Raw genomic sequence first — 15,376 nt, 5'->3', positions numbered from 1 at the left:
CACAGTACTGAATACCCCTAATAGCCTCTGGCAGAAATGATGACAGATCACTGTGGGATGGCTGTACCTGGTGGCTGTGCATTTGCCCAGAATGGATGGGGATGAAAGGAAAAGATCCTTCTGAGCACAAGGTACCTCTCAGTGCTCTCTGTACTCCATCAGCAGCATCAGGTAAGGGAGAAAGTCCAGTATAGATACACTTTCTGGAAGAGTTCAATCAACTTGACCATTTTGAGGGCAATTTTGCTCCTCTAACCCATCAGCCACTGCGTAGCATTGGTTAAAGTCACTCAGGAGGTGGTGCTGGAGAACTCCAACCCTCTGTGAGACAAGTGTTCGCTTTCCAGTCCAATCCTGTGCTAGCAACAGGAAGGACAGACCTGGGTGCTTACTTTGAGGCACCTGTAAGGAGAGCTGGAAACCACCACTTTAACACAGTTCTTTTCTTGGCTGCTTTTACCCCCTTGTCTCAATCAAGAACAAGTCTGACCACAGCAGAGCTGAGCACACTCTAAGCCTTCACATCAAATGCCAACTTCTTTTCAACACTTCTTCCCTACCTGCTAGATACCAGCGCCTGCCTACTGCAAAGGAAATATCCCCTGGAAAGGATCTGCATTCCAAAGTTATTGAGCTGCTGGGACTATTCCGGGATTATGATGGGATTATTTCACTTCTAGCTATTTTATTAAATGTCATGTGATTGCCAAGGAAACCCTGAGGAACAGAATAATACCAGCCTGTGGTTTTGAATTTCACCTGGATCTGAGTCAGTTGCTGTAATATGTAAATGAAGCAGGCAATGGATGAAAACCATTAAACCTAAGCCTGGGATATTCTGGATAAGCTACATTTCCCTGACCCAGCAGGATGTCTGCTTACTCAGCTCTTTGAGTAACAGAACACTACCTTCGCCTGGATGCAGTCTGGTGTATTCCCACCAGCATCCCATCCTCTCTGGCTCTGCTGTCTTCCTGACCTTAATCCCTGCACACCTGGGTGGGTGCTGCCACCTATGGAGCAGGTAATCCTGTTGTCAGTCCATACAGAACAGTCCATTAGGCAGAGAGGAAAGGTCTGAAGTTAACAAGGTTGAAGAAAACCTGCTGCGCCACAGGATTATTTCTCCCCTGAATGCAGGAGGCAGCTGCTCTCTTCACCAGATGACTATCCCTCCTGGGATGCTTTGGTCTTGAGAAAACTTACACCAGAACCCATATACCTGTCGCACTCCTGACAGCCAAGCAGCCTCTCTGCCCTGACTATTTCTGCCACACATGTAGGAAAGGTGGGAGAGCAGGTAGGGTGGGAATGGCTTTGGCATCTCACCCATCTCCAGTGAGTCTCTGAGCCAGCTGGCAGTGGTACCATTAATTATTCAGTATTATTAAATATTTTGTCCATGGCCATGTGTAACAGTTGCATTCTGTACTTGCTGTCAAGATTTCACTTTTTCTCACAGCACTGAAAGGGACTTGAAGAGCTCCTCTAATCTTTTTTTCTTGCTCAGGGCAGGACCAGCTTTATCTAAAGCCTTGCTGACACATGTCACACCACTTTGTCACATCCAATTCCCATTCTCAGGGTCTGTCCTTCCAAGTTTTTGACCTGCATAAAGTCACATAAAGGTAATCCTGGCTTCCACCAGGGCTTAGGCAGTCTGTATTCACAGGCAAGTCAGCAGCTGATGTGAAACCATCTGCAAGGTCTGGCAGCCCCCAGCACACAACACACTGTCCACACTTCACCTGGCTCAAGGGCTGGAAGAGCTGTGCCCCTGGTGGCTCAGATGCTGCAAATCCCTGGAATTTCAACCCCTTCTAAGGAAAATCATGACTCTGAATAAGTCCCAATAAATTCTGTTAAGGTGAATCTGCTGAGGGAGGAATGGGGCTGCAAGAATTCTGTTGCTGCAGACAGACGCACACCCTGAGCCAGCTCTGAGCCAGATGTTCATCCCCACCCACATGTGCACCCTGAGACATCTGTGTGCCATGCAAAGAGCTGTGTGCCATGAGAAGCAGCTTGCAGATGTCTGTGCACCATGGAGACAGCTGCATGCCATAGAGACAGCTGTGTGCCATGCGGACTGCTGTGCTTCCTGCAGACAGCTGTGTGCACTGCGGACAGATGGGCCACAGCAAAGGCTTCTGCTCACCACCACCTCTGTGTGCCAGGACATAATTCTGTCTGTGAAACAGAGAAGTAATTATGTTTATCTTGCTTTCTGATATAATTTTTTGTCTGCTTAGCTGCCAGCTGTATGTGTTATCTGGTAGTAACAGAGGTGCTGCTGGAGCTCTGCCCTGGATCAACACCTGTAGCTGTACTTATGGTCAACTTTTGAGCCAACTGTCTATGGGATCTCAATTCACCCTTAGCATCAGTCTTAGAAGCTGTCATGGTCCAGACAAATGAAAGGAAAGAGCACAGACTCAGCAGTTTTTTCTGGCCAGAAAAACAGCCCAGGTAATGCTTACTTGGATCTGCTTTTCTCCTGATTTTATTTATTTATTTATTTAGAGTCTTTTCAGCCCCCTTCAGAGCTTGAAAACACACTGATTGCTAATGCAATCACTGACTCATCACAGGTATCAGTGTTGCTGAATATGCTTAAGGAAATGGCTTGCACAGGACAGTCACAGAGACCCACATTAGCCAAACGTGCACTGGGCTCATGATCCTGAGCTAGCCAAAGCTGGAGACCATGTGGTTGAGAGACTTCAAAAGAAGGACAATCTGCATTCACTATTAAATGAGTAGATATCCTCTCCTTTAGGACAAAACCCAGGATTTATTTACCCCCCATAGACAGGTGGTAAGAGAGAAAGCCAGCAGTAACCTCAAGGAATCATAAATATTCCAATTCAGTGAAGTAAGCAGAAAAGAGAGATACATAGATGTGTGATCCTTCAATTGGAAATACATGGATCTCCTGCACAGCCAGTAATGTTTAAAGTGTGCCTGTCCCTTGCCACATGTGCTCTGAAAGGGGAGGATTCTGCAAAGCTCCCAAGGATGAGGTCAATATGTGCCTGCCTGCACAGCAGCTTCTGCAGGGACACCTGGCTGCATGCAAAGCACCACATCAGGCCAGCTGCAGAAGGTTTGTCACCAAGCCTGCAGTTCAATCACATGTAGAGTTATGGAGTTATGTGGAGTCTAATGTCCCAAAATCACATGACTCCACAAGAAATTCAGCAAGTAATTATTCCCCCTCCCCCTCACACACACACCCCAGGGGAATTTTATAGTCTTTCTATTGCAAAGGAAAGTCTTAAAAATGTGAATTTAAAAGGAACTAGATGATCTTTAATATCCCTTTCAACCCCAACCAACCTATGATAAGAACACTGAACAGAACAAAGCATATTTTTCCCCCCTTTTCCATGTTTTCACATGGAAGCAGCTGAACTTCTGAAGAAAGTTCTCCTTAAAATTAACCCAAAGATGGCATCCAAGACAAAAGTCACCAGAGTAGTCAGAACTTGGGAAAATCTGGGTTTTTTTTTGTTTTTTTTTTTTTTGCACAACTAGATTGGGATAGGACAAAGGGGAATGGCATTAAATAGAAAGAGGGAAGATTTAGATAAGATGTGTGGGGAAAGGTGCCACTGAGAGGAGATTGAGGCCCTGGTCTACTGCCCAGAGAGTTGTGGGTGCCCCATTGCTGGAGGTGGTCAAGACCAGGTTGGAAGGGGCTTTGGAGCACCCATGACGGGGGAGGAGAGGAGGGGACAACCTGCCCACAGCAAGGGGTGGCTGTGAATCACAGTCATTCTGCTGATGCAGAGCTCAGTGAGACAGCCCATGAAGAAAGCCACGTGCGGGTCCTGTTCCTCACTTTGAGAACTTTGTCAAGGCTCCACCAGCCTCTGTGACTACTGCAGCGTCCCACCGCTCCTGCTGCCCTCCTGCACAAGCAGCAGGAAGCCTCTATGAAATGACTCGAGAAGCACTGTAACTGCTCAAATACATTTGGGCTGCTGCTAGCCCTTTGGTCACGTGCTTGACAAAGAAGCTGGCATGCCTTGGGAAACACTGCCTTTAGTTGCACTGCATACTGTACCTAAGTTTACTGTTTACAGCTTTGTAGTGCATGCAATGCATCATTTTGCAATTTCAGATCTATTGATTTTTTAAATAGACCTTTCTCACTGTTCTGTGCTAATCTGGAGTAGCCTTTCTAATGACACTTGAATTACTCTCAATTTATACAGTGGGATCAAACTTATTCCACAAGGTTTTGCACCAGATCTAGTTACAAATGATGGAAATGTTGAACGCAAGGAAAAAAATCCATTAAATAAGAAAAGAGTTTTACAAACAGAGGCCTTTTTAATGGGAAATAAATGAAGATCTAGATTATTTATTGGGAATGCTCTTAGATGTAGTCAAAGTTAGACTTCACTGGCAGTAAAGGGATTCAAACACAACATGCAAAAGGACTGTGAGTCCAAGAGAGAACTGTACCATATTAACAATAAATTTAACTGCTTAATGTGAGAAAAGTTAATAATAATGGAATCCTTCCCTGTATACCTTTGAAAGTCACACTGGAGGACAAATCTCCGCCTACCTCCTGTGACAACAGGGAAGGCTGGGAAAACATGTGTGGGAGCAATGGAGAGACCCGATATATGGGTAACAACAGTACACGGAAGGGAAACCTAATTCAGAAACATAGATTGGCAGAAAACTTTAAAGAACACGGTGAGCTTTTCAGGGCCTGCCACAGACCAAGAGCCTGCCTTATGGTGCCCAAATGACATACAACTCTCTTCTGATCCTCAAAGTCAATAAAGAAAAGTCACTCTGTACTCCTCTCACCACTACGTAGATTCACTTTTTTAGTTCCTCTCCACACTCTGCTGATGGCCAACTTTTTCTTGCTAGTGCTGAAAATGTTTCTATGCTTGTTTCTGATACAGAGATATTCCACAGAAATCTGAGCCTAATATTGCAGAAAGAAAGGAGAAAGGACCATGGTTCTGTTCCTGGTTCTGTACAGATGGTCCTTCATGGACTCATCATCCCCAGTTCCCAGTACTCCCTTTTAGTTGGCCTGGCCTTTAGGCAGAATCTGATTCGTGAAATGCTCTGCTGCACAAACTGACACACAGATAGATCCTTATCAGTACACACTCTACAAAAAATGATAAAAATGTGTAGTTTTGAAAGGTTTAAGGTTTACAAATTTTCCAAGAATAAAGCCAGAAATTTCCAAAAGTTGTCATAAAACCATGGCAATCAGACACCCAACTGTATTTTAATGCTTTCAACTCTAAATACAGGTAGGAGGGTCCTTAAAGCTTTCTCATTTATCACCCAATTTTTTTTGTAAGCATAATGAGTTTGGAGGGGAAATGTTTTGTTTTCCTGCTAAATTCCAAGAATCCCATCTTAATGAGCATTTCTCAATTCGACCCTATACACATTACTGTTAGCGTGGCCTCTGTAATCTAGTCGAGCCATCTAGTACCTGACATGATGGATGGAAAGCAGCAATATTGTATTTACTTTCCCACTGAAGTGTAAGGACCAAGTTTTGCCTCCAAAAACCCAGACTGCCTCTCGCTATTTTCCTGTTGCTGTACTTGAGAGTGGCATTTGGCCCTGAAGGTTAACCAGTGCCAAAGGCAAATCATTTGCTTTGCTAATGAACCAGTGAGCTCCCCTTCTTCACAGCAAGCACTTCATTACCCTTTCAGATAGCTGCATTTTTGTAGAGAAAGAAAATATAATTAAGCAGTGAGACAGGAGTCCTGCTCCAGAATAGCACTTTTAGTGCTTTTCATGAAGTTACCTGTATCTGAAATGCTTCTAATAGGATTATCCCATTGCTAGGTGCTCTGTAGATAAGAAGCCTCTGCCTAAGATCAGGGTTAAGTCAGAACATTTCCTAACAAAGACCACTTTGTATCCGAAAGCTATATGTATATTCACATGTATATGCACACACACAAAAGACTGCTTTTGTGTATAATTCATCAAAACAAGTTTAGCTGATTTTTTTCCTTAAATTTTTCACTTTTGCTTCATATATTGCTTTTCAATCCAAAGAAATGCACACAAGCAATCAAAAAAAAAAAAAAAAAAAAAAAAAAAAAAAAAAAAAAAAAAAATCCAATCTCAAATCTCCTGATGAAATACATCTCCATGCTGTTGGGTGAGCTACATCCCAATACACTCTGCTAAATCCAAGACAGATCTACTCTCAAATACATTTTTAAGACATAATATTTGGCAGTAAAGATCTCTTTTAGACCCACAAGACAGTATTCCTGAGTTTCACTGAAGACTAAGATGGCTTGCCACACATGGTATTAAAATCTGAGTAATATTTATGACCAAATATAGCTGAGAGCTCCATGCTCCAAATCCCTTTTGGGAAGCATCTTAGTGTAAGTGCCTAATCGTCGTAAATTCCTGAGTCCTTTAAAAACCTTCACACCACCCTTGCCAGAGCTGACTGCTTTCCAGCGTGCTGTAAAATAAGCCCATCTTTCATCAAACAGGCTTTCAGAGTACATTCCATATTCCTTAATGAAAGAATCATTAACTAAGGAAAGGTATTTCCTTCACTGTGGAAAAAAAATTCTGGAAGCTGGCTTTAGCATTTTGTTTAGAGAAGAAACTCCATTTCAGAAGTAGGGAAGCACCATTTTTAAATGATACCAGTTCAGGGAAAGATTTATTTTTTTAAAAATCCCTTAATTTTAAGCAGATAAAAAAAAAACTTTAAGCATTAAAAAACAAAAGAGAAGTGAAGTGATGTGAATCTCTCTGCAGGTATTTAAGCAATCCAGAAAGCGCCTTTGTTTCATTTTAGAATGAAGGTGTTTTTGACGTCCTGTGCTGCATTTTCTGTAGGATTGAAAAGCCAGATCCCCTCATTCACAGACTTCAGTCAAATCGTGTATGGCTTCCAATGAATAAAAGCTAGCTCCTGGCACTAGGTCACAGAGAATACCCAGGTGGCACAGTGTAACACTAGCAGTTACTTCCTTCAGCTACTTTCTCTCTGCTATCGTTATGTATTTTCCTTAAAGAAAATCTCTTAATGGAATGCACATATGCCTAATCTCAGATATGCTTAAATAGGCAAAAAGCATCTCATTTTCCTGCTTACAGATACTGCTTTTAATTCACCTGATCTTTGCTGTTGTTGTAGAGCAATAAAGCCAAAACAAACATGTTCACTGTGAAAAAAAAAAAAAGTTTCCCCTGATATTTACATCAATTGCTTGTGCCTATAGAGCTCAGGTGACAGTCTCTGGTACAGTCAGTGCACTTCTTCAGCAGAGCTGTCAGTGTTGCTGGCATCACGTCAGCAAGATGGCCATGTCACCCAGCTGTCATCACCCAAGCACATCACCCAGCCCAGCAGCTGTACATCTCCTAAGGGTGTGTGTGGCAGCCTCCAGCCCATGGGCCCAGCCTAGGAGCTCAGCTGGCAAATTAGAGAATGCCATCAGTCCATGTGTGTGCAGTCAGTCCCCGCTGCCAATTACTCATCTGGTAGCATCATGCTGTACATGCTGGCCTCAATCCAGCAAAGTACTTCACCACATGCCTAACTTTAAGTAGACAAGTAACTATTGCTTGTATTACAATTTCAGGCTAAGCGCATGCCTTCATGTTTTGCTGAACTAAAACCACAGGCAACACTTGAGAGGTTTTTGCATTTTTCCTCTGCTCTATGCACTGTAACCCTGCCTGCAGTGCTGGAATATGTTCTCGGTTCTGGACAACTGAAGCTTTCAGGAAGACCACACTAGGGCTGTGCTTGCCCAAAGGATGAAAGCCTCTGTTATTTACCCCTGGGAAACAATCTCCCAGAGATTAAGCTAGAAAGGTCAGATTTGGATATGATTTTTTCAAGGCAGATCTATTGCTTGGTAGGGTTTGTACCTCCTGATTGACCTAACTCTTAAAATAAGTAACATTTTCCAGGTGGAAATAACAAAATTATTCTCTGCAAAGAAATTCTCCTGCCTAAAGACAGTTCTGCAGCCACCACACTATGAGCAATAGATATTGGCTACCAATAGTCCTGGCTGTCATCAACAAAAGGGTCCTGGTGACCTGCTCTTTAATGGTGAGGCTGCAAGTAGGACAGAATTTTAATTGCAATTCCACACTTGCAACAGCTTCCAGATTTTGTGCTGCAAAATATTTTTTAGTCATAACATGTTTTATCTTCTCGTCATCCTTGGGAAAGCGAGATCACTTGGCTCTGTCTTGGGCTAGTATCATCTTCTCCAAGGAGACCCACCCACACAAATCTGCTGCAAATTGCACCCTCATGATCAGCACTTGGCTGAGCAACCTAGAGTCCTCTGAACACCCGGAGAGCCCTGACATGAGGCAGTAACAAGACATGATTCCCCATCTACCTCCAGCATGCACTTCCCCTGCCAATTGGCATCTCCAGCCTCAGAGAGCAACTGAACACCTTTCTCTCCACAGAACAGTTCCTGGCAAAGACTGGCCAAAGGAATGGGAGCATGCCATCCTCCCTCCTTCCCAACAGGGCAGTGGAAGGGACCACACGTTAATCACAGCTCACTGAAAGCCAAGTCCCAGATGAATCCAGTTAAGGGATGGAAATTTTTACACCAATGCAGTCCCAGCATGAAACTGCACAGACCGTATCCAGCTGCTCTCAGCCCTTTGTTTCACTATCAGCACTGTACGTACTTCTGGGCTCCTGAGCATTAGGATTTTGCCTTCCTGCCTTTTCCCAAGTAGCCCAGTACTGCTGCTCCCAAGCTGGCTGGTGGACTCTCCATCACCTCTATTTGCCCTCTAATTGTTTTCTGTCTTGAGCCTGCTACAAAGAACGCTCAGCACTGAGGTCCTTTCCTGATTGAAAACAGCAGGAACTAGAAAGATAATTGTGCTCACAATAAGAAATCATCTGCTGGACCACCAATCTTTCGCTGTAGCACCTAATATCCTTAATGTAGACACCTCCTTTAGTCATGTTTCTCAGACTGGTGCTTGTCTGAACCAAAATGCCAGCATATTCTTCGTGAATATATAGATACATAGATATGAATAGCAACAGAGATATACATGAACCATATAAAGAATCATAGAATATTAAGGGTGGAAAAGACCTCTAAGATCATCTAGTTCAATTATCCACCTACCAGCAATATAACTCATTAACCATGTCCCTCAGTACAGCATTCTGCCCTTTTCTTGAATACCTCCACAGTCAGTCACTCCACCACCTCCCTAGGCAGCTTGTTCCAGTGCCCATCCACTCTCTTGGAGAAATTTTTCTTAGCCTTCAACCTCTTGTACCACCTGAGGTACCTCAGATCCCCCTTCACACTCCTGGACCTTTCAGCTTCAGCTGTAAAAAGACAGCTCTAGCTGTAAGAAGATAGGACAGGATCTTTTCTCTCTGCATTTTGCAGAGAGCTCTGGAGGTGCTGAGCACAACATAAGGAGTTTGCCATCACACCTGCTTTGTGCCAGTTGCCCCCCGGCCTGCCATGTGCCCTACCCACAGCAAAGCAGAGAGGCTGCAGCTCCTTCCTCTGCAGATGGGTCCTCCAAGAAGTGAGGGCTGACAGCCATCCAGGAGTCACACATAGTCTCAGACTGAGATGGAGAGAGCTCCATAGCAGCCACGCTGGTGCTGGATATGGCTGTGAAAATTGTGATTGCAGTTGTTCTGATGCTCACTCCCTTTGTTTATCATCAACACAGAGATTGAGGTGCAGCACCAAGGCATCATAAAAATACCAGGACTGAGGCTCCCGATATATCTCCCAAGCAGGCATCTGGACAAGCATGTATCTCCGCAGAGTGCAAAGCCATACTGCTCATGCATGGGGACCAAGTAATCCCAATACAACTGGCTAGTGACCAGGAACGATGCAGGAATGATTATAAAACATCTGCTCTCCTGCCGTGCACTGTGCTCTCTGCTCTCCATCTGGTTTGGCTGGACATAACTTTTGCCATAAATGTCTTGCGAATTGGTCCCGCTGGGAGTCAGCTCGGTTTTAGAAGTACATGACAAGTGATGGAGAGAAAGCGGATAAATAAATCTGCTACGGTGATTACATTCTTTATTACCAGCATTTCTTGAGCCCTTTGGAGGGAAGGCATTTGTCTGCTGAGTTACCTTCCTGAATCAAATCATTTCTCCTGCCTGGAGAACAAAGATTTATTTATCTCAAAGACCGTTCTTCACTGTGCCTATAAACAGGATCATTCTTCTGGCAGCAGCTGCTGCTCAGCTATTAATGTCACTGCTAACATGAGAAAATAAATGAACAGAAGTATCCTCACAAAAAGGCTAAGAGAACTATAGACACAGATATAAGTCAAGACACGGGTAGATATGACAATATAATCTCATCTCCTGCTGCTCAGGATTTACGCCCTGGTGTCCATGCACAGAGGTCTGTCTCTGTGGATGGTGTGTACAGAGATGAGGGGGCAGGAGGCTGGAGCACCCCTTTCTCTCCTAGCACAGCAGAACAGCTCTGGAGGTGGGAGGTTTAGCAGCAGCCAGTGTACGAGAGCTACCTTTCTGGTCTTCAAATAAAAACAGTCATGAAAAAAGAAAAAATCTCCTTGTGAACTTCAGATTTGATGAGTTCGGGTTAGAAGCTCACTGAGTTTGCCAAAGTCAACAGCACTGCAGTATACATTCAGAAGGTTCCACCTCCTGCCAGTCTTTTTCTCATCTCTATGTCACCATCTCATAAGCACACCTCACAGGACTATTTGGAAGTGAAATTCAGGAGCTGACAGCAGAGATTATCCCCAGCTATCTGTGTTCTTCAGAAGCCACACTTCCCACTCCCTCTCTCCCCAGCCACATCTGGTCTGGACATCTGATGAGCCTCCAACACAAGCCCAGCACAAGCAGAAGCACCAGCTGCCCGTGCTCTTGCATGCACCAACATTTCTCTGAATCAATTTTGCTTCTCTCTGTGTTATCAGGAAACAGGAATGTTTGTGATTATGTCTGGCAAAAACTAGTGCTAGGGGAGTAGTAAGGAGTAAGCAGTCTGGATCTGTGGCAGATAAGTACTAAGAAGCTGTGCTGATTAGTCAGTGTTTATCCAAGTTATTCCATCTTCTACAGTGAGCAAAACTAATCTGCAAAACTCTCGAGCCCCCACTTCCTCCTGAGGTTTCCAATTGGTCTGGAAACGTCACAAGATGAACACAGCCTTGCCTAAAATCAAAACTCCAAATGAAATTATTCTTCACTGCTCTACAAATTCAGACTTCAGAATTTATAGACATATAGCGCTAGTTAGAGAAAACTGAAATGTAAACACTGGCCTTGGATGTATAAATAAAGAACATAGCAATGGATGCTGCGAAAACACATGGAAGGAAAGTCAGAAAGCAGAGCATTTTAAACTTTCACTGACTTATAGGAGTAAAGTCAGAAGGGAAGAACATCCAGCTTGCCAAATTGCCTTGGACAGCTGGGCCAATATCCCAACTCCAGCTATATTCAGAACCAGGTGCTGCTAAAGAAAAGGAGAAATTGCCCACTAGGGAAGTGCCTTACTAATTTTCTTTATTAGCAGTTGTCTGCCAACATGTTTTATAACTTTCCCCAAACTCTTGTTTTTGAAACTTAATTAATATCGCTGTGAATACTCCCCTTAACTTTGAGGAACGCCCTATGTCACTGTGAGCCTCACTGATCTCCCCACATCTAAAGCCTCATATTTATTTGCAACAAGCGGATAAGCCATTCTCCTAGTTACACTCAGATACAATAACTGAGTCTCAGGATTGCCTGCACATTCGGGGAATTCATGCACCAGGAGATGCAACAGCAGAAGCTCTGTGGTGATCTGGTCTCTGAATGGCCCTGCTAGTTCCATCTGCTTCCATAACATCCCTTGTTTTTGTGTTTTTTGTTTTGTTTTGTTTTAATCTCCCCCGCAAAGCAAGTCCCAGTTTTTGCAGTATCTTTTTGCACAACATGCCTTCCTGGTCACTAATTGCTTTTCCTGCCTCTAATCACACTACTGATTTCAGAGCTTCCTTTTGAGACCAAGGCTCCCTGACACATGTAGTAGCATGATGCTTTGCCTGGATTATTCTCCATCATAACACCAGCACATGCCAAAAAGCCCTTTCTTTCTGATGCCCTTGTTGTGTCTGCTTGATAGCAGTTCTTATGCCCTGACCTAAAACTTTACTGTATATCTCTGTGAGATGGGAGTGCAAATCCCATGCAACAGAACACCTGGTACAGATAACATTATAAATACAAAGCGCATCCCTAGCTGCCTGCTGGAATTAAGGCTCCAGCTAAAAGCCACGTTTCTAGGGGGAAAAAATACGTATGGAAATCACTTGAGATCTGTACAGCTTATGTGTTCTCTTACAACAACATATAGTTGTGTGCAGACAGATTCTGGGTTAGCAAAAGCTTAGCTTGTTTCTGTGCTTGAAAAGGGAGTGATGGGTAGAGGATCGGTTGCATGATTTTTCACAGTTCAAGGTGGATTTTGTCTTGGACAAAGATGAATGTGTCTTCCCCTCCCCTGCAGCCTCCCTCTCCCATTTTCCTTTCTTTCAGTCTTTCTGACCTATTTTTATTTTGAGAAAACTGAAAGTCAAAACCTGAAACTTTTTACTTAGAAGTTTTTTTTTTTTTTTTTTTTTTTAAATGCCCACTCTTTTTTTTTTTTTTTTTTTTGTTTCCCTGTCCATGACTCCCTGGAAAGCTGAAGAGGAGAAAGAAACTGAGAAGTTGTTTTACAAAGCCTGCTATGTTTATGAAAGACAATACTTGTCTTTCTCTCCAGATCCTATGGAATATTTCAAACACAACCAGAGGGTCAGAGATGAGGGAGCTCTGAAATCTTTCCTAATCATGCAGCAAAGGAGATGAGCAGATTCCAAATCTCCTTCTCCCAGCACAGACAGCTTATTGGTTATCCCTTATCTAAACCTCACCAGGCATGGGGAGCACAGACCCTGCCAAAGCTTCATTGTTTTCCCCACAAACCACCACATGACCTAACCTTTGCCTTCTGGGATGACCTTCTATACACACAGGAATAAGTAAAATGTATTGCAGAGGAAGAAAGAATAGTCTTAAAACCCAGAAGGATTTTGCAGTAAGAGAAACTAGCACTTGCAGACTGGGAAACACATGCTGAAATCAGGCAGAAAGGTTGACATTAGAGGCTGGAAGCACAATTTGCAATTCAGTTTTGACTGCAGCCTCTGCTTTGAAAAAAGGTGAAGTTCCTGGGAAAGCAGGGGATGCTGCAGGCGGCTGCCTTCTCTCAGGCAGCACAGTGTCCCCACACAGACAGTCTCAAGGGATCAGAAGAGAGAAGGAGCTGCAGAAAACATGAATCGTCCACCAGTGCTTTCTGCTACCAACATCCAACTCTAGCATGGAATTCTGTCCATGGGCAGTCCCCCCACACAGGGGACTGCTTTAAAGTCCCAGCAAAAGGTAACTGTGTCACCACCTGCTTGATTTCCCCAGGGTGTAAAACAATATGCAGCCAACACAGATTATTTCCATCTGCTGGGGCTGCAAGGGAAGCAAGCTTGATGTTTTATTTACAAGCCCATGTGCAGAGGGGAACCAAAAGCCTGGAGAAGTTCTTCATGAACAGAGACATTGCATTGAGTTACAGCTTGTTCCCAGACAGCTTGGTGTCTTTTCTCACAAAGTGATTATGCCCGAATATTTTTTCCTATCAGAAAATGTGGTTTCAAGTGAAGCAATATACGTTTAGGGGGAGACAAGGGGAATGTGGCCATTGTGACAGATGTTTTCCAATATTCCAGCGAGAGGAGATGAAATGAAGCAAAAAGAAAACTTGCCTCCACTTGAGCTTTGGAGCAGAATAAAGCTATTTTGTTTCAAAACATTCAGTCAAGATGGAAAAAGCTGTTCTCATCAGTATTGCCGTTGTTTTTTTAATCTTTGTTGAGAATGCCTCAAAAATACTGTGTCCATGCTCCTAATTCAATTCTCATGGAATTCTTTGCCTTCAAAATGCTTTGGTAATTTGGCCTTCTGGCTTTATTCAAACAGGAAGCCAAATGTAAAGCAATTACTCCTCTTGCAGCAGAACCAGTCCATCTCTCAGCCACCACCAGCAGAAGGACGCAAAGGTGGGTGGCCCAGGCCAAGACACCAGCCCTCAGAAGAGGTTCCACCTCAGGATCTGCTGCAGAGCTCCTCTGCTCTGTCTCCAGCTCTTCTCCCTCAGAGTCAGAAGTGCTCCATGTGTTTTATTTGGAGAGTTCAAAACTGCTTGGTACTAACTTAGCTCTGGCTCCTATTCACAATAGGAACCGTGGTGAACTTCTAGCCCAGATTCAGTCTCAAGCTTCATTTCAAAAGTGTTTGGAGTTTGATTTAGACCTGAATCTGGTCTGTAACCTCCGCCTGCTTCATCAGAAATGTTTGCATGTCCCTACAGCCCTAAGGCAGTCCACTACTTTTTGGTGTCCACTGGAAAAATCAAACTCAGACCCAGCCTTTGTCAGAGGCACAGGGATAACTAATGGGCTGGTTACATGAAACAGAGAAGGATTTGTGTATATGGAAGCTAACAGGCAGAGAAGAGCAAATTTCTGGAGGATGTTGACAACAGGAAGAGCTGTCACTTGGAGCCCCAAATTGAGAAAGAAAAACTGTTGAAATAGGTCATGGAGAGAGGAGCAGATGGTAGCCACTGGAGGGAACTGATAGAATCAACCATGTGGAAGAAGAGATTCTGGTTCTACTTACTTGCAGAAGACCATCTTAATCCCAGCAGGACAAGATGCCATTTCCACAGGATATCTGCACTTGGGAAGTGAGGGAGAGCTCATCATGGGCTCTGAGACATTTTTACCCAGCAGCACAAAATTACACCTGGCTTTGCTACTGCTTTCTTGTCAGTACAAACCTGAAAGCTCCTTGCAAAGCGCAGCAGAGCAGAACCCTGGTATTTCACTGGGCACCACAAGATGATGACATTAATGACGAGTCACACCACTGCCTGTGATGATGATGGCAAGTGACACTGAAGTTCCTGCTTTTCTGTGAGGCAGTTCATGCCTCCCAGCTTCCATGGACCATCTCACCTCTGACATAAGTTTGCCCAGCCAACACCCTCAAATAGAGACTCCCTGAAATTTGCCTGTAGCTTTCATATGCATATTTCCTCCCATGTCCTTACCCAGTGAGCACCAGTTTAAAAGCCACTGCCAGTAGCAATTCCCAGAGCATTTATTTGCTAGCACGTCGCGTGTCAGCCAACCACCTGAGCTGCCTGGTAAAAAAAAACTAGTTAATTTTCACCTGCTCCTCCTATAACCAGAACAAAATGGGAAAGCAATTGTTCTGAAAAAGGCA

The sequence above is a fragment of the Tympanuchus pallidicinctus genome, unplaced genomic scaffold (assembly GCF_026119805.1).
Source record: "Tympanuchus pallidicinctus isolate F22 unplaced genomic scaffold, pur_lepc_1.0 scaffold16, whole genome shotgun sequence".
Lineage (NCBI taxonomy): Eukaryota > Metazoa > Chordata > Aves > Galliformes > Phasianidae > Tympanuchus > Tympanuchus pallidicinctus.
The sequence above is the reverse complement of the archived record's forward strand: the minus strand, read 5'-3'. Positions refer to the sequence as shown.